The sequence below is a fragment of the Pristiophorus japonicus genome, unplaced genomic scaffold (assembly GCF_044704955.1).
Source record: "Pristiophorus japonicus isolate sPriJap1 unplaced genomic scaffold, sPriJap1.hap1 HAP1_SCAFFOLD_214, whole genome shotgun sequence".
Classification (NCBI taxonomy): Eukaryota; Metazoa; Chordata; class Chondrichthyes; family Pristiophoridae; genus Pristiophorus; species Pristiophorus japonicus.
In genome coordinates, this window is record NW_027251843.1 from 92,566 (window position 1) to 115,907 (window position 23,342).

The 23,342-nt window shown below is 49.3% G+C and overlaps 1 pseudogene; it reads right to left on the reverse strand.

The window, feature by feature from the left end:
- Positions 1 to 3,877: 3,877 nt before the first annotated feature.
- On the reverse strand, positions 3,878 to 13,233 carry LOC139245187 (Ig kappa chain V region Mem5-like; annotated as a pseudogene).
- Between the last annotated feature and the right edge of the window lie 10,109 nt (positions 13,234 to 23,342).

Sequence of the window (23,342 nt, forward strand, 5' to 3'; positions counted from 1 at the left end):
GGCCTCAATTATTTACAATCTCTATTAATGACGAAGGGACTGAGTGTAAAGTAGCCAAGTTTGCTGGGAGGACAGACGCACCAACATTAGTGTCCTCGACCAGGTCAACATTCTCAGCATTGAAGCACTGACCACACTTGATCAGCTCCGCTGGGCAGGCCACATTGTCCACATGCCAGACACGAGACTCCCAAAGCAAGTGCTCTACTCGGAGGTCCTTCACCGCAATCGAGCCAAAGGTGGGCAGAGGAACGTTACAAGGACACCCGCAAATCCTTCCTGATAAAGTGCAACATCCCCACTGACATCTGGGAGTCCCTGGTCAAAGACCCTAAGTGGAGGAAGTGTATCCGGCAAGGTGCTGAGCACCTCGAGTCACATCGCCGAGAGCAAGCAGAAAACAAGCACAGGCAGCAGAAGGAACGTGCAGCAAACCTGTCCCATACCCTCAATGACTATCTGTCTCAGCTGTGGCAGGGACTGTGGTTCTCGTATTGGACTGTTCAACCAACGAAGGACTCATTCTGAGAGTGGAAGCAAGTCTTCCTCGATTCCAAGGGACTGCCTCTGATGATGGGTGGGAAAGTAAATTGTGAGGAGGACACAAAAAATCTGCAAATGGATATAGACAGGCTAAGTGAGTGGGCAAAATGTTGGCAGATGGAGTATAATGTGGGAAAATGTGAGGTTATCACGCCCCCTGATCCCCCCTCCACCTACCCTACTGACCCCCGAGCCCCCCCAGGAGCTGGAGCATCCTCAGGCTGCCATGACAGTCACATACACACACACACACACACACCTACAGACAGTGCTGGCTAACAGTCACACACACACACACACACACACACACACACACACACCTACAGACAGTGTTGGGTAACAGTCACACACACATACACACACACAACCTACAAACAGTGCTGGGTAACAGTCACACACACACACACACCTACAGACAGTGCTGGGTAACAGTCACACACACACACACACCTACAGACAGTGCTGGCTAACAGTCACACACACACACACCTACAGACAGTGCTGGGTAACAGTCACACACATACACACACACAACCTACAAACAGTGCTGGCTAACAGTCACACACACACACAACCTACAAACAGTGCTGGCTAACAGTCACACACACACACACCTACAGACAGTGTTGGGTAACAGTCACACACACATACACACACACAACCTACAAACAGTGCTGGGTAACAGTCACACACACACACACACCTACAGACAGTGCTGGGTAACAGTCACACACACACCTACAGACAGTGCTGGCTAACAGTCACACACACACACACCTGCAGACAGTGCTGGGTAACAGTCACACACACATACACACACACAACCTACAAACAGTGCTGGGTAACAGTCACACACACACACACACACACACACCTACAGACAGTGTTGGGTAACAGTCACACACACATACACACACACAACCTACAAACAGTGCTGGGTAACAATCACACACACATCTACAGACAGTGCTGGGTAACAGTCACAGACATACACACACACACACAACCTTCAGACAGTGCTGGCTAACAGTCACACACACACACAACCTACAAACAATGCTGGGTAACAGTCACACACACACACACCTACAGACAGTGCTGGCTAACAGTCACACACACACACACACCTACAGACAGTGTTGGGTAACAGTCACACACACACATACACACACAACCTACAAACAGTGCTGGGTAACAGTCACACACACACCTACAAACAGTGCTGGGTAACAGTCACACACACACCTACAGACAGTGCTGGGTAACAGTCACACACATATACACACACACACAACCTTCAGACAGTGCTGGGTAACAGGCAGACACACACAAACACCTACTTAAGATGAAATAGCAGCGCATTTGGAAATCAGTGACAAGATCAGTCCAAGTCAGCATGGATTTATGAAAGGGAAATCAAGCTTGACAAATTTTCTGGAATGTTTGAGGATGTAACGAGTAGAGTGGACAAAGGGGAACCTGTGGATGTGGTGTATTTGGACTTTCAAAAGACTTTTGACAAGGTCCTACACAAGAGATTGGTGTGCAAAATTAAAGCACGTGGTAATGTGGTGATATACTGACGTGGAGAGAGAACTTGTTGGCAGACAGGAAGCAGAGAGTCGGGATAAACGGGTCCTTTTCAGAATGGCAGGCAGGGGTGCCGCAGGGCTCAGTGCTGGGACCCCAGCTATTTACAATATATATTAATGATTTAGATGAAGGAATTGAGTGTAATATCTCCAAGTTTGCAGATGACACTAAACTGGGTGGCGGTGTGAGCTGTGAGGAGGATGCTAAGAGGTTGCAGGGTGACTTGGACAGGTTAGTTGAGTGGGCAAATGCATGGCAGAGGCAGTATAATGTGGATAAATGTGAGGTTATCCACTTTGGTGCCAAAAACAGGAAGGCAGTATATTATCTGAATGGCGGCAGATTAGGAAAAGTGGAGGTGCAACGAGACCTGGATGTCATGGTATTACAGTCATTGAAGGTTAGCAAGCAGGTACAGCAGGCGGTGAAGAAGGCAAATGGCATGTTGGCCTTCAGAGCTAGGGGATTTGAGTACAGGAGCAGGGAGGTCTTACTGCAGTTGTACAGAGCCTTGGTGAGACCTCAGCTGCAATATTGTGTTGAGTTTTGTTCTCCTAATCTGAGGAAAGATGTTCTTGCTATTGAGGGAGTGCAGCGAAGGCTCACAAGACTGATTCCCGGGATGGCAGGACTGACATATGAGGAGCGATTGGATCAACTGGGCCTGTATTCACTGGAGTTAATAAGAATGAGACGGGATCTCATAGAAACATATAAAATTCTGACAGGACTGGACAGGTTAGATGCAGGAAGAATGTTCCCGATGTTGGGGAAGTCCAGAACCAGGGGTCACAGTCTAAGGATAAGGGGTAAGCCATTTAGGACAGAGATGAGGAGAATCTTCTTCACTCAGAGAGTTGTGAGCAAATGGAATTCTCTTCCACAGAGAGTTGTTGAGGCTAGTTTGTTAGATATATTCAAGAGGGAGTTAGATATGACTCTTACGGCTAAAGGGATCAAGGGATATGGAGAGAAAGCAGGAAAGGGGTACTGAGGGAATGATCAGCCATGATCTTATTGAATGGTGGTGTAGACGCGAAGGGTCGAATGGCCTTCTCCTGCAGCTATTTTCTGCATTTCTATGTTTCTACAGGCGGTGCTGGGTAACAGTTACACACACACACACACATCTACAGGCGGTGCTGGGTAACACTCACACACACACACACACACCTACAGGCGGTGCTAGGTAAGCCACACTAACACTCAGGGACATGTACACGGTGATACACTGACTGCTCCTCTCCCTAAGCTGAGGCCTCACTCGGTACAGTTTTGTGCTGCTGCCACGAGCCACACGTTAAGGAGAGAGAATGCAACGTTGTGACTGTGGCCTCCTGTCCCCAGATTGCTCCCAGCAGTCAGCACACAGAGTGCACAGTGCGATCCCACCATCGGGAGCTGTCCCAACACCCCCAGTGTGCAGAGTGAGAGCCAATGCTCAGACTGGGAGGGTTTAATCCCAGCAGCTTTCAGTGTCTCTGTGTTTAATCTTGTGCACTCCAGGGGCTCGAGGTAAAATTGATCATTTTAAAATGATTGATAATTGGCTTTGAATCAAATCTCCTGCTGACGTGCCATTGATTGACAGCCCGCCCAGCCAATCAGGACAGACACTTACTGAAATGCAGCCAATCCAGCTGAGGGGGAGGTGGGACATTTCCAAAGCACTCGCCAGACACAGACTGAATATTCTTCACGTTTATTGCCTTTTACAGATTCACATTTACAGAAACAAGACTTGAATAAACAGCCCAGCGAGAGCGAGCTGGAGACATTCACAGGGAGAATGCAGCTTTATTAAAACAGTTGTGAGGATTTTCTCCACACCGTGAGAATCCTGTCCCTTTAAACGGGGACAAAACCTTGAATTGAAACAGCAGGGTGAGCAGGGAGGGGATCTGCTTACTGAAGCGGCACTTCACAGTTTAACATCAGTTTTACTCTGCTGACAGTCTTCAGCATCTTCGAGAGGTTTTATTTGGCAGCACGAGTCAACACTGTCCCATCAAACCCTCCCAGGGCAGGTACAGCACGGGTTAGATACAGAGTAAAGCTCCCTCTACACTGTCCCATCAAACACTCCCAGGGCAGGTACAGCACGGGTTGGATACAGAGTAAAGCTCCCTCGACACTGCCCCAATAACGTGCCTTATCCCCTGACCCTCAGATGCTTTCTCTGACCCGGTCCCGAGAAGGAAGAGAGTAGAAATGCAGTGCTGACAATGACCTTTGGCCTCCCGGCTCACCCCCTGTTCTATTTAAAGTTGTGTCTCCCCCGCGGACTGTCCCTGACACACTACGCACATTCTGCTCTCCTGACCCCCTTGCTGAGGGGAGAGGAGAGGCTCTCGTGGGTGAGGCTGCAGGAGAAGCTGGCGTTGGACTCCCAGTCGGAGCCAGAGAGGGTCAGCAGGCTGCTGACACTGTAGGTGTTGTCCGAAGCTCGCAGGTAGTCGCTGGTCTGGACCCCGGCCGAAATGGTCGCCCCGTCCTTCTTCCACTCCACCTCCACCGCATCGGGGTAGAAGTGATCGGCGAGGCACACCAGGGTGGCAGTGCCCTTGGTCGTGACCTCCTCCGGGGAGGGGGGCAGCAGGGTCAGCGTGGGTGTTGTCTTCCCTCGTTCTGAAAGGGAGGAGAATGATGTTTAATAGGTGTATATTAGTATGTGTATGCGTGTGTGTGTGTGTGTGTCACTGTGGGTGTTTCCGTGTGGGGATAATTCACATCTGATAACGGAGACCTGGGTTAATGAACTCCTGGCTGGTGATTAACCATTAGAGGTGAGCAACACTAATTCTTAATCTTCTTTGCCTCGCTTGATACGTTTAATCTAAATATAAATGCGTTTGATGTTAAGGTGATTAAAAAAAAAGATAGGCTTGCATTTATATAGCGCCCTTCACAACCACCGGACATCTCAAACGCTTTACAGCCAATGAAGTACTTTTCGAGTGTAGTCACTGTTGTAATGTGAGAAACACAGCAGCCAATCTGCGCACAACAAGCTCCCACAAACAGCGATGTGATAATGACCTGATAATCTTTTCTTTTGTCATATTTGTTGAGGGTTAAATATCAACCAGGACACCGGGGAGAACTCCCCTGCTCTTCTTCGAAATAGTGGCATGTGATCTTTTACATCCACCTCAGAGAGCAGACGGGGCCTCGGTTTAACGTCTCATCTGAAAGACAGGACCTCCGACAGTGCAGTGTCCCCTCAGCACTGCACTGGAATGTCAGCCTAGATTTTTGTGCTCAAGTCCCTGGAGTGGGATTTGAACCCACAACCATCTGACTCAGAGGCGAGAGTGCAACACACTGAGCCACGGCAGATACTCAAAATCATATTGGACTATTGTGTAAACATCTGCAGTGCAGGGTTGGCACACATTCAGCACTGAAATGGTTAACAGTAAGAGTCAGTAAAGACTGAGTGTCCCGTTAAGACGCTGTTCACTGGCAGGAAGCTCGAACTGTGGATGGGTGGATACAGGGGAAACAGGCTCAGCAGTGAGAAAGCTCAGATCACACACAGATCGGGAGAACTTTATCCGGGAACATTGCGGCACACTTGTATAAACACACTTCAGCAAGGCTTCATGTTGGGGGTCGGTGTAGAAGCTTCTAGATTGCATTTAAAAGCTTGCTGCCTAGCACTGCGGTGAGGTCAAGGGTGAGGCTACAATTAGCCTCAATGTTCCGGGGTCAGGCAGGGTCACTGCTCCCAATGATCCCATGACCTCCTGGAAGGTCAGAGTGCGCGGACAATGGGCGAGGGTCAGGATCAGGGCCCTCCCACTTCAATGAAAGAAAGCCTTTGAATTTATATAGCGCCTTTCGCAACCTCAGGATGTCCCAAGGTGCTTTATAACCAATTGCACACAGGAAGATTTACGAGGATGTTGCCTGGACTGGAAAATTTGAGCCATGAGGAAAGATTGGATAGGCTGGGTTTCTTTTCTTTGGAACAGAGGAGGCTGAGGGGAGACCTTATTGAGGTGTATAAACTTATGAGGGGCCTAGATAGAGCGGATATGAAGGATCTATTTCCATTAGCAGAGGGGTCAACAACCAAGGCATAGATTTAAAGTAATTGGTGGGAGGTTTAGAGGGGATTTGAGGGGACATGTCTTCACCCAGAGCGTGGTGGGGGTCTGGAACTCACTGCCTGAAAGGGTGGTAGAGGCAGAAACCCTCACCACATTTAAAAAGTACTTGGATATGCACGTAAAGTGCCGTAACCCACAGGGCTATGGACCAAGAGCTGGAAAGTGGGATTAGGCTGGATAGATCTTTGTCGGCCGGTGTGGACACGATGGGCCGAATGGCCTCCTTTCATGCTGTAAATTTATCTGATTCTATGAAGCTCCCAGACTGCAATAAGATCATGATCAGATCATCGGTTTTAACTATGTTGGTTGTGGGATAAATATTGCCCTTCCAATAGTGATTATGAGATCTTTCATGTCCACCTGAGAGGGCAGACGGGACTTCGGTTTAACGTCTCATCTGAAAGACGGCAACTCTGGAGGATATGTTAGAAGGATCATCAAATGAGGCCATATGGGTTAAACTGATAAACATAAAAGGGGCGATCACACTGCTGGGAGTGTACTATAGACCCCTCAACAGTCAGAGGGAGATAGAAGAGAAAATATGTCAGCAAATTGCTGAGAAGGTCAAAAACAATCGGGCAGCAATCGTCGGGGATTTCAACTCCCCTCACATTAACTGGGATGGAATAGAGGGCGCAGAATTCTTCAAATGCATTCAGGAGAACTTTTATAGCCAGTACTTAGCAAGCCCAACAAGGGAGGGGGCGGTTCTGGGCTTAGTTTTAGGGAATGAAGCTGGGCAGGTGGAAGGGGTATCAGTGGGAGAGCATTTTGATGCTCGTGATCATAATTCAGTTAGATTTAGGGTAGTTATGGAAAAGGACAAAGATCGAGCAGGAATAAAGGTTCTCAATTGTGGAAAGGCCCATTTTACTCAGCTGAGAGGTGATTTAGCAAAAGTGGGCTGGAAACAGCTACTTGAAGGTAAATCAGTGTCAGGGCAGTGGGAGGCATTCAAGGGGAAGATAGTGAGGGTTCAGAGCAAGTATGTTCCCACAAAGGAAAAGGGTGGCACTCCCAAATCTAGAGCCCCCTGGATGTCGAAGGGCATACAGGGTAGGATAAGGCAAAAAAGGGACGCTTATGTCAGATACCCAGAGCAAATACTGCAGAAAGCCCAGAGGTGTATAGAAAGTCCTGGGGTGAAATTGAAAAGGAAATTAGGAATGCAAAGAGAAGGCATGAAAAAATATTGGCAAGTAAAATCAAGGAAAACTCAAAGATGTTTTTTAAATACGTAAAGAGCAAGAGGATAACTAAGAAAAGAGTTGGGCCTATTGGAGAACAAAAAGGTAACCTGTGTGTGGAGGCGGAAAATGTGGGTATGGTTCTTCGTGAATACTTTGCATCTGTCTTCACAGAAGAGAGGGACGATGCAGACATTGTAATTGAGGAGAAGTGTGAATATTAGATGAGATAAACATAGTGAGAGAGGAAGTATTAAGGGGCTTAGCAGCTTTGAAAGTGGATAAATACCAGGCCTGGATGAAATGTATCCCAGGTTGTTGAGAGAAGCAAGGGAGGAAGTAGCGGAGGCTCTGACCATCATTTTCCAATCCTCTCTAGCTACAGGTGTGGTGTCATAAGACTGGAGGACTGTTAACGTAGTACCTTTGTTTCAAAACGGAGAAAGAGATAGACCGAGTAATTACAGGCCAGTCAGCTCAACCTCAGTGGTGGGAAAATTATTAGAAACAATTCTGAGGAAGAGGATAAATTATCAGATAGAAAGGGACGGATTAATCAAGGACAGTCAGCACGGATTTGTTCAGGGAAGGTCGTGCCTGACTAACTTGATTGAATTTTTTGCGGAGATAACAAGGAGGGTCGATGAGTGTTGCACCTTTGATGTAGTATACATGGATTTTTGCAAGGCTTTTGGCAAAGTCTCACGTGGCAGAAAAGTAAAAGCCTTTGGGATCCAAGGAAAAGTGGCAAGTTGGATCCAAAATTGGCTCAGTGGCAGGAAGCAAAGGGTAATGGTCAACGGGTGTTTTTTGACTGGAAGGTTGTTTCGAGTGGGGTTCCGCAGGGCTCAGTACTAAGTCCCTTGTTCTTTGTAATATACACCAATGATTTAGGCTTATATTCAATGGAATTTAGAAGAATGAGAGGGGATCTCATAGAAACATATAAAATTCAGACGGGATTGGACAGGTTAGATGCAGGAAGAATGTTCCCGATGTTGGGGAAGTCCAGAACCAAGGGTTACAGTCGAAGGATAACGGGTAAGCCATTTAAGACCGAGATGAGGAGAAACTTCTTCACTCAGAGAGTTCTGAGCATGTGGAATTCTCGACCACAGAAAATTGTTGAGGCCAATTCGTTAGATATATGCAAAAGGGAGTTCGATGTGGCCCTTACGGCTGAAGGGATCAAGGGGTATGGAGAGAAAGCCGGAATGGGGTACTGAAGTGCATGATCAGCCACGGTCATATTGAATGGTGTTGCAGTCTCGACGGGCCGAATGGCCTACTCCGGCACCTATTTTCAATGTTTATATGTTTCTACTTCAACGTCGGGGACATGATCCCCTACAAGGTTCCACACAAGAGATTGGTGTGCAAAATCAAAGCACATGGTATGTGGGGTAATATACTGATGTGGATAGAGAACTGGTTGGCAGACAGGAAGCAGAGAGTTGGGATAAACGGGTCCTTTTCAGAATGACAGGCAGTGACTAGTGGAGTGCCGCAGGGCTCATTGCTGGGACCCCAGCTCTTTACAATGTACATCAATGAGACAAGGGGTATGGAGAGAAAGCAGGAAAGAGATACTGAGGGAATGATCAGCCATGATCTTATTGAATGGTGTTGCAGGCTCGAAGGGCCGAATGGCCTACTCCTGCACCTATTTTCTATGTTTCTATTTTTCTATGATTAAGAAGTTTGCAGATGATACATAAACTGGCCGTGCGGTTGGTAGTGAGGAAGAAAGCTGTGGACAGCAGGAAGATATCAATGGACTGGTCAGGTGGGTAGAACAGTGGCAAATGGAATTCAATCCAGAGAACTGTGAGGTAATGCATTTGGGGAGGGCTAACAAGGCAAGGGAATAAACATTAAATGGTAGGACACTGAGAAGTGTAGAGGAATAATGGGACACTGGAATGCAGGTCCACAGATCCTTGAAGGTAGTAGGCCAGGTCGATAAGATGGTTAAGAAGACATACGGAATACTTGACTTTATTAGTCGCGGCATGGAATACAAGAGCAGGGAAGTTATGCTATAATTGTATAAAACACTATTTAGACCAGAGGAAGAGCACTGTGTGCAGTTCTGGTCACCACATTACAGGAAATGTGTGATTGCACCACAGAGGATACAGAGGAAATTTACAAGAATGTTCCCAGGACTGGAAATTTTTAGCTATGAGGAAAGATTGGATTGGCTGAGGTTATTTTCTTTGGAGCAGGGGAGGCTGAGGGGAGATTTAATTGAGGTGTATAATATTATGAGGGGCCTAGATAGAGTGGCTAGGATGGACCGATTTCCCTTAATAGAGAGGTCAACAACCAGGTGATATAGATTTAAGGTGTGGGTAGAGGGAAGTTGAGGAGAAATATTTTCCCCCAGAAGGTGGTGGGGGTCTGGAACTCACTGCCTGAAAGGGAGGTCGAGGCAGAAACCCTCACCACATTTAAGAAGTACTTGGATGTGCACTTCAAGTGCCGTAACCCACAGGGCTATGAACCAAGAGCTGGAAAGTGGGATTAGGTTGGATAGCTCTTTGTTGGCCGGCACAGAGGCTAGGCTGAATGGTGTCAGCAAGTGGCTCAGTTGGTAGCACCCTCGCTTCTGAGTTAAAAATTGTGAATTCAAATCCCACTCCGGTGTCCTGGCCAATATTTATTCCTTAATCAACAAAACAAAATCAGTTTATTTTGTCATTATCACATTGCTGTTTGTGGGAGCTTACTGTGCACAAATTAGCTGCTGCATTTCCTACATTACAACAGTGACTATACTCCAAAAAGTATTTCATTGGCTGTAAAGCATTTTGGGTAGTCTGGTGGTCATGAAAGGCACTATATAAATGCAAGTCTTTCTTTTCTCAGAGCCGAGCGTGCTAGTGACTGAGCCACGATTGACACCTCACGGTCGATTAGCCTGACACGCTCAGTCTCTGGGCTCACACTGGGACAGTGAGCCCACTTGGGGAGCTCAGTCTCTGGGCTCACACTGGGACAGTGAGCCCACTTGGGGAGCTCAGTCTCTGGGCTCACACTGGGACAATGAGGCCACTTGGGGAGCTCAGTCTCTGGGCTCACACTGGGACAGTGAGCCCACTTGGGGAGCTCAGTCTCTGTGCTCACACTGGAACAGTGAGCACACTTGGGGAGGGGAGCTGTGCCCCAGAGGTAGTGCCTTCAGGAGTGAGATGGGGAGCAGATCACAGGCAGCCTGTGGTGTAGAGGGGAGACATTTCACCGGCCGAGGGCAGGTGCTGAGCCCGTTTACCTGTAAGAATGAGGTAAGTGGATGGGGAAAATGGGCCGGGCACTGAGGTAACGTCCTGTGTTGCTGGTGGAACTCCTGCTGTCTGCTCCGTCACATGTGACAAACACGCAGACACATCAGGCGGACATCTGGGATGGGGGATTGTCCAATGGAGAGATTGAATAGACTAGGCCTATATTCTCTAGTGTTTATAAGAAAGAGAGGGGATCCCATTGAAACGTACAAAATTCTGACAGGGCTTGACGGGGTAGATGCAGGGAGAATGCTTCCTCTGGCTGGGGAGTCTAGAACCAGGGGTCACAGTCTCAGAATAAGGGGTCGGCCATTCAGGACTGAGATGAGGAGAAACTTCTTCACTCAGAGGGTGGTGAATCTCTGGAATTCTCTCCCCCAGAGGGCTGTGGAGGCTCAGTCCTTGAGAATATTCCGAAGATCGATAGATTTTTGGATATTAAGGGAATCGAGGGATATGGGGACAGTGCAGGAAAGTGGAGTTGAGGTAGAAGATCAGCCATGATCTCATTGAATGGCGGAGCAGGCTCGAGGGGCCGAATGGACTCCTCCTGCTCCTAATTCCCATGTTCTTATGGAACGTTAGTCCGTGATCTGGGGATTTTCTGCTGGGTCCAGGTTTAATCAGCAGGGGAATTGTGCGAGTCCCAGTTAATAAAAAGAAAAGAGAAATTAAAGAAAGACCTGCATTTATATAGCGCCTTTCACACCTCAAGATTTTTCAAAGTGCTTCACAGCCAATGAAGTACATTTTTGAAGTGCGGTCATTGTTGTAATGTGGGAAACACGGCAACCAATTTGTGCACAGCAAGCTCCCACACACAACAATGAGGTAATTGAGATTTTTAAGCGATGTAGGTTGCGGGATAAATATCATGCTGAACTCGAGCCACAGAAACAGCAACTGAGAGTCTCCCCACAACCCTGGAGCACTGCAGCCGCCGGATTGCGAGCCCTGCTGCCCCTGTTTGTGATCAGAAGTTGGACAGGAGGTGAGCGGGGGCTGGACAGATCAGAGTTGGAGCTGGGGGAGGCGGGACCTCGGGAGTGTCAGTGTGCTGAGGCTGAGCTCAGTTATATCAGAGACTGTGACAGGAGCACAGACTGCCCCCAGCGAGCTCACTCACTCACACCCACACTCTGCCCGTGTCTCACACACCGTGTCTGTCACACTGAGACAGGCAGGAGGCTCGGGACCGATTTCCGGGGATGGTGCAGGGATGGGACCGCAGTGTGCCAACGTCCAGATCTCCTCCACACGGTGGGTAACAGTTCGTTACTTATACTTTGCTGGGTGAAGGGGGAGTGTGGGTAAAGGAACACAGCCGGGCTCCCTGTCATACACAGCACTCTTCAATTAACCCTTTCATTCACCGCAGCTCTCCACCATATTATATAACCCATACACAGGCACTGGAGAGGGTGCAGTGAAGGTTTACAAGGATGGGACCAGAAATGCGAGGGTGTACATATCAGGAAAGGATGAACAGGCTGGGGCTCTTTTCTCTTGAGGCTGAGGGGTGACCTGATCGAGTTCTTTAACATGAGGAAAGGTTTTGATAGAGTGGATACAGAGAGAGTGTTTCCACTTGTGGGGAAGAGCAGAACTAGAGGCCATCAATATAAGATAGTCAGCAAGAAATCCAATCGGGAATTCAGGAGAAAATTCTTTACCCAGCGAGTGGTGGGAATGTGGAACTGGCTACCACAGGGAGTGATTGAAGTGAATAGTATCGATGTATTTAAGGGGAGGCTAGACAGGGATATGAGGGAGAAGGGAATATGCTGATAGATTTAGATGAGAAAAGACGGGAGGCTCGAGTGTAATCATATGTAAACTAACACCTTCGCATATTCAGCATTTGTGTCTTGGAAAGATTCAGTATTTAAAGTGTTAATAACGGAGCATTGGGGTTTACTTACTCAGTCTGAGCTTGGTTCCTTTACTGAACGTGAGGGGAGCTGTAATATTGCTGACAGTAATAGACTGCGACATCTTCTCTCTGCACGTTGCTGATGCTCAGGGTGTACGTGTTGGACTGGTAACTGCCGGTGAAGCGATTGGAGGTTCCAGTGAAACGAGATACTGCATTATAGATCAGCAGAGTGGGTTTCTGCCCGGCTTTCTGCTGGTACCAATGAACATCATTGCTGGCGGATGCACTGGCGGTATAGGTGATGGTTGCAGTCTGTCCCTCACTCACTGACAGCACCGGGGGAGACTGGGTCATGATGACGTCCCCACTGATACCTGAGGGGGAAATGGGGAAAGAAAGTGAAGTAAACACTGTCACAGAAAGACGCTGTAAAATGAGAGGTTGCTCGAGACACTGAGCTCTCCTCTAGTGTCAGCATTTGCCCTTCAATCACTGGTCAGTAGAGTTGGACAGAAATCGACAGCAGGGAGATATTAAACGTGGAAGGAGAGAGATTGGTACCTGCGACGCAGAATGCCAGAGGCCAGATCAGCTGGATGGGTGAAATCATGGTGTCTGCTCCTGTCCCTGTGCCTGCTTACTGATAAACTGCCCTTCACTGGGCTCTGCTTTATAAACCTGCAGCCTGAGAGAGTCTCACTGCCCATCTCTCAGTATGTAAATGTCTTCACCCAGAGAAAGCCACATCAGCACATTTCACTTCCTCTTCTTCTCCCCGTCTGTCTCCCTCCCTCTTCACCTCCCTCTCCCTTCCTCTCTCCATTCCCCCCCTCTCTCTCCATCCCCCCCTCTCTCTCCATCCCTCCCTCTCTCTCTCCATTACTTCCTCTTTCTCCCTCTCTCTTCCCCACAGACTCCCAGGTGCAATACACTGAAATGCAGAGTAAACCTCCCTGTGCCCTGCCCCACCAATGGATGTTAACCCTTGACCCCAGACCATACCTTCTCCTGGAGTAAGGCCCCATTCCCCACAGTGGCCATCCCTTGGCCTCTCTCAGTAAACTAGCTGTTTATTCCCCAGTTAAGGGCCGTTCTGTGCTGTGGCCCTATTCTCAGTGGGGACCGGATTGGACAGAAAGCTCATTTCATGAAGGCCCAGCAGAGGGAGGAGATCCTCACCCCATCATTGTGAGCTGGAGCGACAGGACAGGGTCTGACCCACTGCCCCATCCTGTCTGCTCAGAACATCTTCGATTCCCTTCCCCTTTCCTTCCCCTTCCATGGCCCCGCTCCGGTTCAGGGTGTTTTTACTGGGATCAGCTGCCGACGATTGCACGTTTACAACAGGAAGGGTCCGCACTCCATATCCCACTGGTCCTCCAATAGGGCCCAGGAAACATGGCTCCTTCCTATTGGTCCCCCAGTAGTGAACAGGAAACCTGGCTCCTTCCTATTCGTCCCCGAACAGGGACCAGGAAACATGGATCCTTCCTATTGGTTCTCCAATAGGGAATAGGAAATCGGGCTCCTTCCTATTGGACCTCCAATAGGGCACAGGAAACATGGCTCCTTCCCATTGGTTCTCGAATCGGGTCCAGGAAATATGGCTCCTTCCTATTGGTCCTCCAAAGACTGAACTTCGAACCCCACACCCTCTCTATTGCATCGGCCTCTTATTTCCATCTCCAACATTGCCCATCTCCACCCTACATCAGCCCCTTGATGGAAGAAACCCTTAGCTGAGCTTGTCTCATCGCCACATTCGATTATTCCGATGTCCCCTCCCAGCTTCCTTCATCCACTCTCCATAAAACCCAACTTTCCAAAATGCAGTGTCCATACCCTGCCTCACACCAAGTGCTGTTCCAATATGACCCCTGACCTCACTGACCTACTACCCCTGACCTCACTGACCTACTACCCCTGACCTCACTGACCTACTACCCCTGACCTTGTAGGTTGTTGGTTTCCCACTCTTCTCTGATTCATGAACCTCGGGAATTACGGGAAAGACTCCACGTAATGCAAAGTTTAGGCTTAACCCAACTGTTTGTTTATTACACAAAAACCAAATAAACATTACGCAGCAAGACTTCTTAGAGATTGACCGAAGACATACAATTGCCCTTCCAGCCAGTTGCTGCTGTTGTCGATTGTCGGCTCGTGGAGCGAGGGAAGGTGTTGGGTCCCCGCTGCTGCTTCATGGCTGTAGTTCATTGACCTGCTGGTCTGAGGTGTTTCTTCGACCTGTTGTTCCTCTCTCTGAGTTCTTGTTCTCAGCTCTTACAGATATATCCATTCGATTATACACATCTCCTGCTGGGCTGCCTTTCAGATAATGTATCTGGATGAGTCTCGATGGCTGTGATGATGGGTCTGGATATGTTCGGATGGCCACAATTCACACACAGAATCGACAGGGCAAAAGATAACTCCTTATCTTTTGTGCCCCGTTATCCAAAAATGCACACCTTGTGGGATCCTTTGTTAGCCTGGGTTTTCGCAGACATGGAGTCTCCAGAGGGAACTGGTTTTCCCCTCCGGCTAATTATTCCATGGGCTCCTCTGCTTGATTGTATCAAACCCTTTGTCTCGATGTTAATCGGGTCTCGTTCCTGACCCCAGGAATCGCACTAATCAGTTATCAGTCACCACCTGCCCCTGGCTGGCAATCTTTCTCCCGCCCAACAGTCCCAAAGGTTTCTTTTAAACCATTTCAGTCTGTGGCCTCTTGCTGAGCCTCGATCATGAAATGTGTAAACCTTACAACTTCACTGACCTACTACCCCTGACCTTTGACCTACTACCCCTGACCTCACTGACCTACGGCTACTGACCTCACTAACCTACTGCCACTGACCTACTACCCCAGACCGAATACCTCTCACCCTTGACCTACTGCCCCTGACCTCACTGACCTTCTCCCCATAACCTCACTGACCTACACTGCCTCCCTCAACCCCCAACACATCAAGTTTGAAAGCCTTGTCTCCGATTCCCTCCATGGCCTCTCTCCACCGTACCTCTGCGTCCTGCTGAGCTACACCCCACCCCCACCCCCGCCCCGGGCCCTTCGGTCTCCTCACTCCAGCCTCTTACCCATCGCTGCTTCGTGCATCCCACTGTTGATGGGCAGAGTCTTCAGACACCTCGTCCCCGATCTCTGAACTCCCGGTTTTAATCCCGCCTCCTCTCCAGCTCTCTCTCCTCCATCAAACGCCATCCTTTCACCCAGGCCTTCAATCACCCTTCCTAAAGCCTCCCCAACCCCCGCTCCCCCAGTTCTTACAGCAGCGATGTGAAGCGTCTTGAGAGCTTTGGCACATTAAAGGCACCCGATCAATGCAGCCTGTGTGTGGATTTCGGGTGAGGACAGTGCTGGACACAGTGGTGAGGCCTCCTGCAGTCGGATATCCTGCTGAGAGGGTCCAGGCTTACACACGTGGAATGGGGAAGTGGGTGAGGTTGGATCGTGCTGTCGGGGCCCATGGAACTGGATCCCAGCATGAAGCCTTCCTCAGGAGAGGAGAGGGAATGTTCAGAGCCCTGGGCTCCATTTCTCACACCAGGCATTTCCTGTCCCAGTGAAAGAATGAGATGCCAATGTTGTGCCCAGGTTAGGGGCAGTCTCGTGCTGTGGGCTCAGGTCTGCAAGAGGGAATTGGATATATACTTGAAAAGGAACAATTTGCTGGGTTACGGGGGCGAGGAACTTAACACAATCACAATCACTAAGGAGGTGGTACTCAGTAAGATAATGGGACTAAAGGCGGATAAATCCCCTGGACCTGATGGCTTGCATACCAAGGTGTTATGAAAAGTCGTGGCAGGGACAATGGATGCATTGGTTGTAATTTACCAAAATTCCCTGTATTCTTGGGAGGTCCCAGCAGATTGTAAAACTGCAAATGTAACGCCCCTATTTAAAAAAGGAGGTAGACAAAAAGCAGAAAACTTTCGATCAGTTCGCCTAACATCTGTGGTTGGGAAAATGTCGGAGTCCATTATTAAAGAAGCAGTAGCAGGACATTTGGATAAGCATAATTTAGTCAGGCACAGTAAGCATGGATTTATGAAGGGGAAGTCATGTTTGATAAAGTTGCAGAATTCTTTGAGGATGTAACGAGCAGGGTAGATAAAGGGGAACCAGTGGATGTGGTGTATTTGGACCTCCAGAAGGCATTTGACAAGATGCCACATAAGAGGTTACTGCATAAGATAAAAGGTCACGGGGTTGAGGGTAATATATTAGCATGTATAGACGATTGGCTAACTAACAGAAAACAGAGAGTCTGCAAAAATGGTTCATTCTCGGGTTGGGAATCAGTAACTAGTGGGGTGCCGCAGGGATCAGTGCTGGGACCCCAACTATTTACAATATATATTGACGACTTGGATGATGTAACCGAATATAATGTAGTCAAGTTTCCTGATGATACAACGATGGGAGGAAAAGCAATGTGTGACAAGGATACAGAAAACCTGCAAAAGGACGTAGGCAGGCTAAGTGAGTGGGCAAAGATTTGGCAGATGGAGTGTCATGTTGGAAAGTGTGAGATCATGCACTTTGGCAGAAAAATTCAAAGAGCAAGTTATTATTTAAATGGAGAAAGATTGCAAAGTGCTGTGGTGCAGCGGGTACTTGTGCATGAAACACAAAAAGTTAGTATGCAGATACAGTAAGTGATCAGAAAGGCCAATGGAATCTTGGCCTTTATTGCAAAGGGGACGGAGTATAAAAGCAGGGAAGTCTTGCTACAGCTATACAGGGTATTGATGTGGACACACTAATTTTGGATTCCATGTTTAAGAAAGGATATACTTGCTTTGGAGGCAGGTCAGAGAAGGTTCATTAGGTTGATTCAGGAGATGAGGATGTTGATTTCTGAGGAAAGGTTAAGTAGGTTGGGTCTCTACTCATTGGAATTCAGAGGAATGAGAGGTGATCTTATCGAAACATATAAGGTTATGAGGGGGCTTGACACGTTGGATGCAGAGAGGATGTTTCCACTGATGGGGGAGAATAGAACTAGAGGGCACAATCTAAGAATAAGGGGTGCCCCATTTAAAACAGATGAGGAGGAATTTCTTCTCTCAGTGGGTTGTAAATCTGTGGAATTCGCTGCCTCAGAGAGCTGTGGAAGCTGGGTCATTGAATAAATATAATGCAGAGATAGGCAGTTTCTTAACCGACAAGGGAATAAGGGGTTATGGGGAGCGGGGTGGGAAGTGGTCCTGAATCCATGATCGGATCAGCCATGGTCGTATTAAATGGCGGAGCAGGCTCAAAGGACCGTGTGGCCGACTCCTGGTCCTATTTCTTACGTTCTTTAACAGGGGAGGAGTGGGACTAATTGGGTAAATCTTTCAAAGAGCCAGCACAGGCACGAATGGCCGAATGGCCTCCTTCTGTGCTGTAAGATTCTAGGCTGTGAGTACGGTTCACAGTTTTCTCCCATGTCATTAACAAACGTACAGCTGTGACAACCTTCCTCTTTCATTTCCTCTATGGGTGAAGTTTTATTCTTCCGATCTGACAATCTCATCAGTTATTTTTTGCACGGGGGATTTCTGCTGTGGTCTGAGTCTTTAATAATAACCGTCCAATCAGGCAGAATAACAGCAGCTCGGACTGGCTAGGACAGCGAACCCAGGCTCAGTGCTGACCCTGCAACATCCTCCTCACCAACATCTGGGGACTTATGTCAAAAGTGGGAGAGCTGTCCCACAGACTAGTCAAGCACCAGCCTGACATAGTCCTACTCACAGAATCATACCTTTCAGCCAATGTCCCTCCCAGTGCAAACAGTCGGGAGGGAGTGGCCCTGGGAGTCCTCAACATTGACTTCGGACCCCATGAAGTCTCATGGCATCAGGTCAAACACGGGCAATGAAACCTCCTGCTGATTACCACCTCCCGCCCTCCCTCAGCTGATGAATCAGTACTCCTCCATGTTGAACACCACTTGGAAGAAGCACTCAGAGGAGCGAGGACACAGAATGTACTCTGGGTGGGGGACTTCACTGTCCATCACCAAGAGTGGCTCGGTAGCACCACTACTGACCGAACTGGCCGAGAGGGGCGATGCTGACATTGCAATCCCAGGTACCGGAGGACTGGAGGACTGCAAACGTGGTACCTTTGTTTAAAAAGGGAGCAAGGGATAGATCGAGTCACTACAGGTCAGTCAGCCTAACCTCGGGGGCGGGATAGGAGGAATCTTCATTTAACAAAACACGGATTAATCAAGGACAGTCAGCATGGATTTGTTAAGGGAAGGTCGTGTCTGAATAACTTGATTGAATTTTTTGAGGAGATAACAAGGAGAGTCGATGAGGGCAGTGCGTATGATGCAGTGGATATGGATTTTAACAAGGCTTTTGTTAAGGTCCCACATTACAGACTGGTCACAAAAGTAATAGCCCATGGGATCCAGGGCAAAGTGACAAGTTGGATCCAAAATTGGTTCAGAGGCAGTTAGCAAAGGGTAATGGTTGATGGGTGTTTTTCTTACTGGAAGCCTGTATCCAGTGTGGTTCCGCAGGGCTCAGTACTGGGTCCCTTGCTTTTTATTAAATGGCGGAGCAGGCTCGAGGGGCAAAATAGCCTACTCCTGCTCATATTTCTCATGTTCTTATAATAAATGCCGGCCTTGTCAGCAGCGCCCACATTCCATGAATGAATAAAAAACCCATGGGCTGACAGTTCAGGAGAATAGGACACACTTTCTTCTTTCACCCTCAACCATCATCACTGAAACAGATTATCAGCTCATTATCACATTGCTGTTTGTGGGATCTTGCTGTGCACAAATTGGCTGCCACGTTACAACAGTGACTACACTTCAAAAAGTACTTCATTGGCTGTAAAGCGCTTTGTCATCCTGAAGATGTGAAAGGCGCTATATAAATGCAAGTCTGTCTTTTTCTTTCTTTCACCCAACCATAATTCCCAAGGTCACGGGGGAGCGAGTGGAACTCTCCCTAGTTTCATTTTCCTTCAAAATATCAAATACCTGGAATGAGAAAAGGCCTTTTACCCATTAGCTCATTTAATCCCCTCCCACACACCATGTACACCCGACCCTATAATGGACCCTACCACCCATTTAATCCCCTCCCACACACCATGTACACCCGACCCTATCATGGACTCTCCCACCCATTTAATCCCCTCCCTCACACGGTGCAGAATCTCTATGATCACGGACTCTATGGGGAATAAATTCGATAGGCCCTGCAAATGGGCGCGAGGATCATGATGCGGGATTAACCCACGCCCGTAGCTCCCGATGCAGGCAGCAAGCTAACGTTGTGCTGCCTGCTAACCTACATGATTGGTGCGTGCACCCAGCACTAACTGTGCTGTTGAGTGGCTACAGGCCTCAGCGCCCGGGGCCCAAGGTTGTGTGAGGCTGGCACCAGTTAAAGCTGGCCTGCACCTCTTAATGGACAAGTGAAATGTGTCTGGAGCAGGTGCTGGAAGTGGCTGTGGAAGACATTCTGACCTAGACCAAGACGTACTGATGACACAACAGGGGAGAGAGCCGGCTCCAAGATCCTCCAGCGCTGCACTGGAGGCCTTGGAGGAGGAGGTGCCGAGGGGGAGAGATGTTCTCTACTCACAGGGGGCAAGGAGACTTCACCAGACAAACGTTTCGAAGGCAGTGACTCCAGGATCCGAGGACCGGGATGCAGTGCCGCCAAATGTTCAATGACCTCATGAGGATGGTCAATGTCGGTGAATTCATTTTCAAATGCCGTGTCCCACCAACTGCTCCACTAGTCTCACACATTGCTCAATGCACCACACCCCCATCACCCACTACCAACAATCTCTAGCAATCAGGACTCATGTACAAGAACATAAGGAATAGGAGCAGGAGTGGGCCATACGGCCCCTCGAGCTGGTCCACCATTCAATAAGATCATGGCTGATTTGATCTTGGCCTCACCTCCACTTTCCTGCCTGTTCCCCATAACGCAAGAATCTGTCTATCTCAGCCTTAAATATATTCAATGATCCAGCCTCCATAGATCTCTGGGGAAGAGAATTCCAAATATTCACGACCCGCCGAGAGAAGAAATTCCTCCTCATCTCCATCTTAAATGGGGACCCCTTATTCTAAGACTATGCCCCCTAGTTCCAGATTCCCCCATGAGGGGAAACATCCACACTCACAGCTTCACCTCACCCTCACACACTTAGATTCTGCTGCAAGCCTCATGCCCACATCTCACAGCTTGCACATACTGCCAGCTATTCAACCATGGCACATCACCCAAACACATGGCACCACACTCACCGATACACTTCCCTCTCTTGCAGAGCAAGGTGGCCCAGAACCCGAGGCAGCAGGAGCTCAGTGGCGGGGGGCAGGCGCGCCCAGATGTCCTTACCCCCGTGGAGGAGACGGTGCTCGCCATCATTGGCGTGCCCATCGCTGAGCTCGTGGCCAGTGGCGGGGCAGAAACATAGAAGATGATGGTATGGCCGTACCTAATCCTCCTTCTCACATCCCACGTCCCCCTCAGTCCACAATCCCTTCTGATTTACAAGCTGCAGATGGTGTAAAGCATGACCCTCTTACAGCGACCCCCCCACCACCCTCCCCGCACTGCAACCCTCCCCTTGTACCTTTCTCCTTTTACATACCCAGGAACTGCCACTTGGCCAGGCAGTGTTGGAAGAGCAAGAGGTGGAAAAGACAGAAGACATGATGGTGAAGACACACCGTCCCTCCATTTCACACTCGCAGCCACCAGCTCAGATACTGACACTGCGTATAATGTAGAGGGTAGTGTGGAGGCACGTGGTGAGACACCGGGCACGAGGGGCCTGCAGCCAGGGCAGGGGGCAAGGGTGGCGCAGGTTCCAGCTCGCCGGAGGGTGATGTCATGTATTCAACCAGCATTGTAACCCATGTATAATCTGGCCAAAGTTGTACACTGTGAGAACAATGACCACTAGGTGGGAGACACTCCTAATCTGGGCCTTCAGGTACAAAAGGGGAAGCTCCACCCACCTTCATCACTTGGAGTGCTAAGGAATAAAGGACAGGTCACAGACTGACCTTCTCTCAAGCATGGGCCTCGTGTGCATTTATACTGTATAGTAAGGACATATCAGGTGAGGTCACACACGGGTTCTGGTGTAGAGGACTCAGATGAGTACTGCGATGGGCGGGCTACAGAAGAAGGCTGATGGGTATGTACAATGAAATGCTTGGTGTATTGGGAAGTCTGCCAGAAAGCCTGCACTCAATGTCAAGGAGCACGGAGCAGTCGGGCACCAGCTTGGCACAGGGCTTTGTGCAGAGCTTGGAGCCCATCCTTTCCAGCACGGAATGGTGGCCCACTCCATTGGGGCCCTTGTGGACCCGGCCATGATGCAGCGTCTGATGGTCGATGTCTCGGCTTCCATTGCAGCACAAGCAGCAGCCACCCAACGCCATGAAATCTCAGACTGCTGCCATCATGGCTGCAAATTCCAGTGTTCAAAGGGCTTGCAGGGTGTCACAGCAGACCAGTAATCTGTCCCCCAGGAATGATGCGCCCCCTCCCCCCAGGGGAGTGGCAGTGGCTCCGTGGTGCACAAACCTACTGCCCTCTCTCAGAATGACAGCATTTCTAATCCCACCACTGCCACTCCGCCAGTGTCGATGCTGTTGTCTGTCAGCCAGCCAGCCCAGACTGCTGCCGCCAAGGCCGAGGTGGTACAGTCCGCAGCCGGGCCTTCCAGGCCCAGAGCTGCTCGAGGTCGCTCTCCAAGGCCATCACCAGTCTCCCCAACTGAAAGTCAGCAGCCTTCCAGCAGCCATGCTGCAGCCCCTGGGGTATCAGTGCATAGGAGCACTCGGACAGGCAAAGACACACACAAGGCAGACACCAAGGGAATGCACAGGGGGATTAGTGGGCTTTTTGATCTAATATTGGATGCAATGTCGCCCCCACCATCTGGCACCACTGCCCACAGAAGTTTCATGCCCTCAGACCACTGGTCAAGGTCAGGTCGAGCATCTTCAAAAGCCGTCTCCTACCAACTGCACCACTAACCTCGCACACTGCTCAATGTCCGACCCCCTGCCCCCCACAATCGCTCACGTACCAACAATCTGTACCAAACACCAGGCACACCTCCCAGTCCCAGCCTCACCTCACCCCCTTGGAGAAGACGCTGTAGGCCATTCTTGGCAGGGGCATGGCTGAGATATAAGATGCTGGTATCCTCGTACGTTATCTTCCTTCTCACGTCCCACTTCCCCCCTCAGAATTAGAATCGCTTCTAATTTACAAGGTGTGCAGGGTGTAAGCAGGCAGCTCTTGCTTTCCCGCCTCCCCTCACCACAACTCCACCCTTCCTCATTTCACACACCCAAATCCAGCCTGCCCAGCCCACGGGTGACCAAGCAGAGCGAGAGGAGAGTGAAGGCACACCATCACTCGATTTCTCACTCCCAGCCACCCGCTCCTCAAGGTCGACCAGCAAGGCCATCTGCAGTGTCCCCCACTGAAAGTCAGCAGCCTTCCAGCAGCCCTGCTGCAGCCCCTGGGGTAGCACTGCGTGACATCAGTACGATAGGCAAAGACACACACAAGACAGTGACTAATGGCGATCAGTTGATCTTTTGATGTATTATTGGATGCAGATATGGATAAAGTTGGATTGAAAAGTTTGCTTTGTGGGGGCTTTTATTTCAGCATTGTGGCCAAGAGGACGCTGTGATGGTCAGTA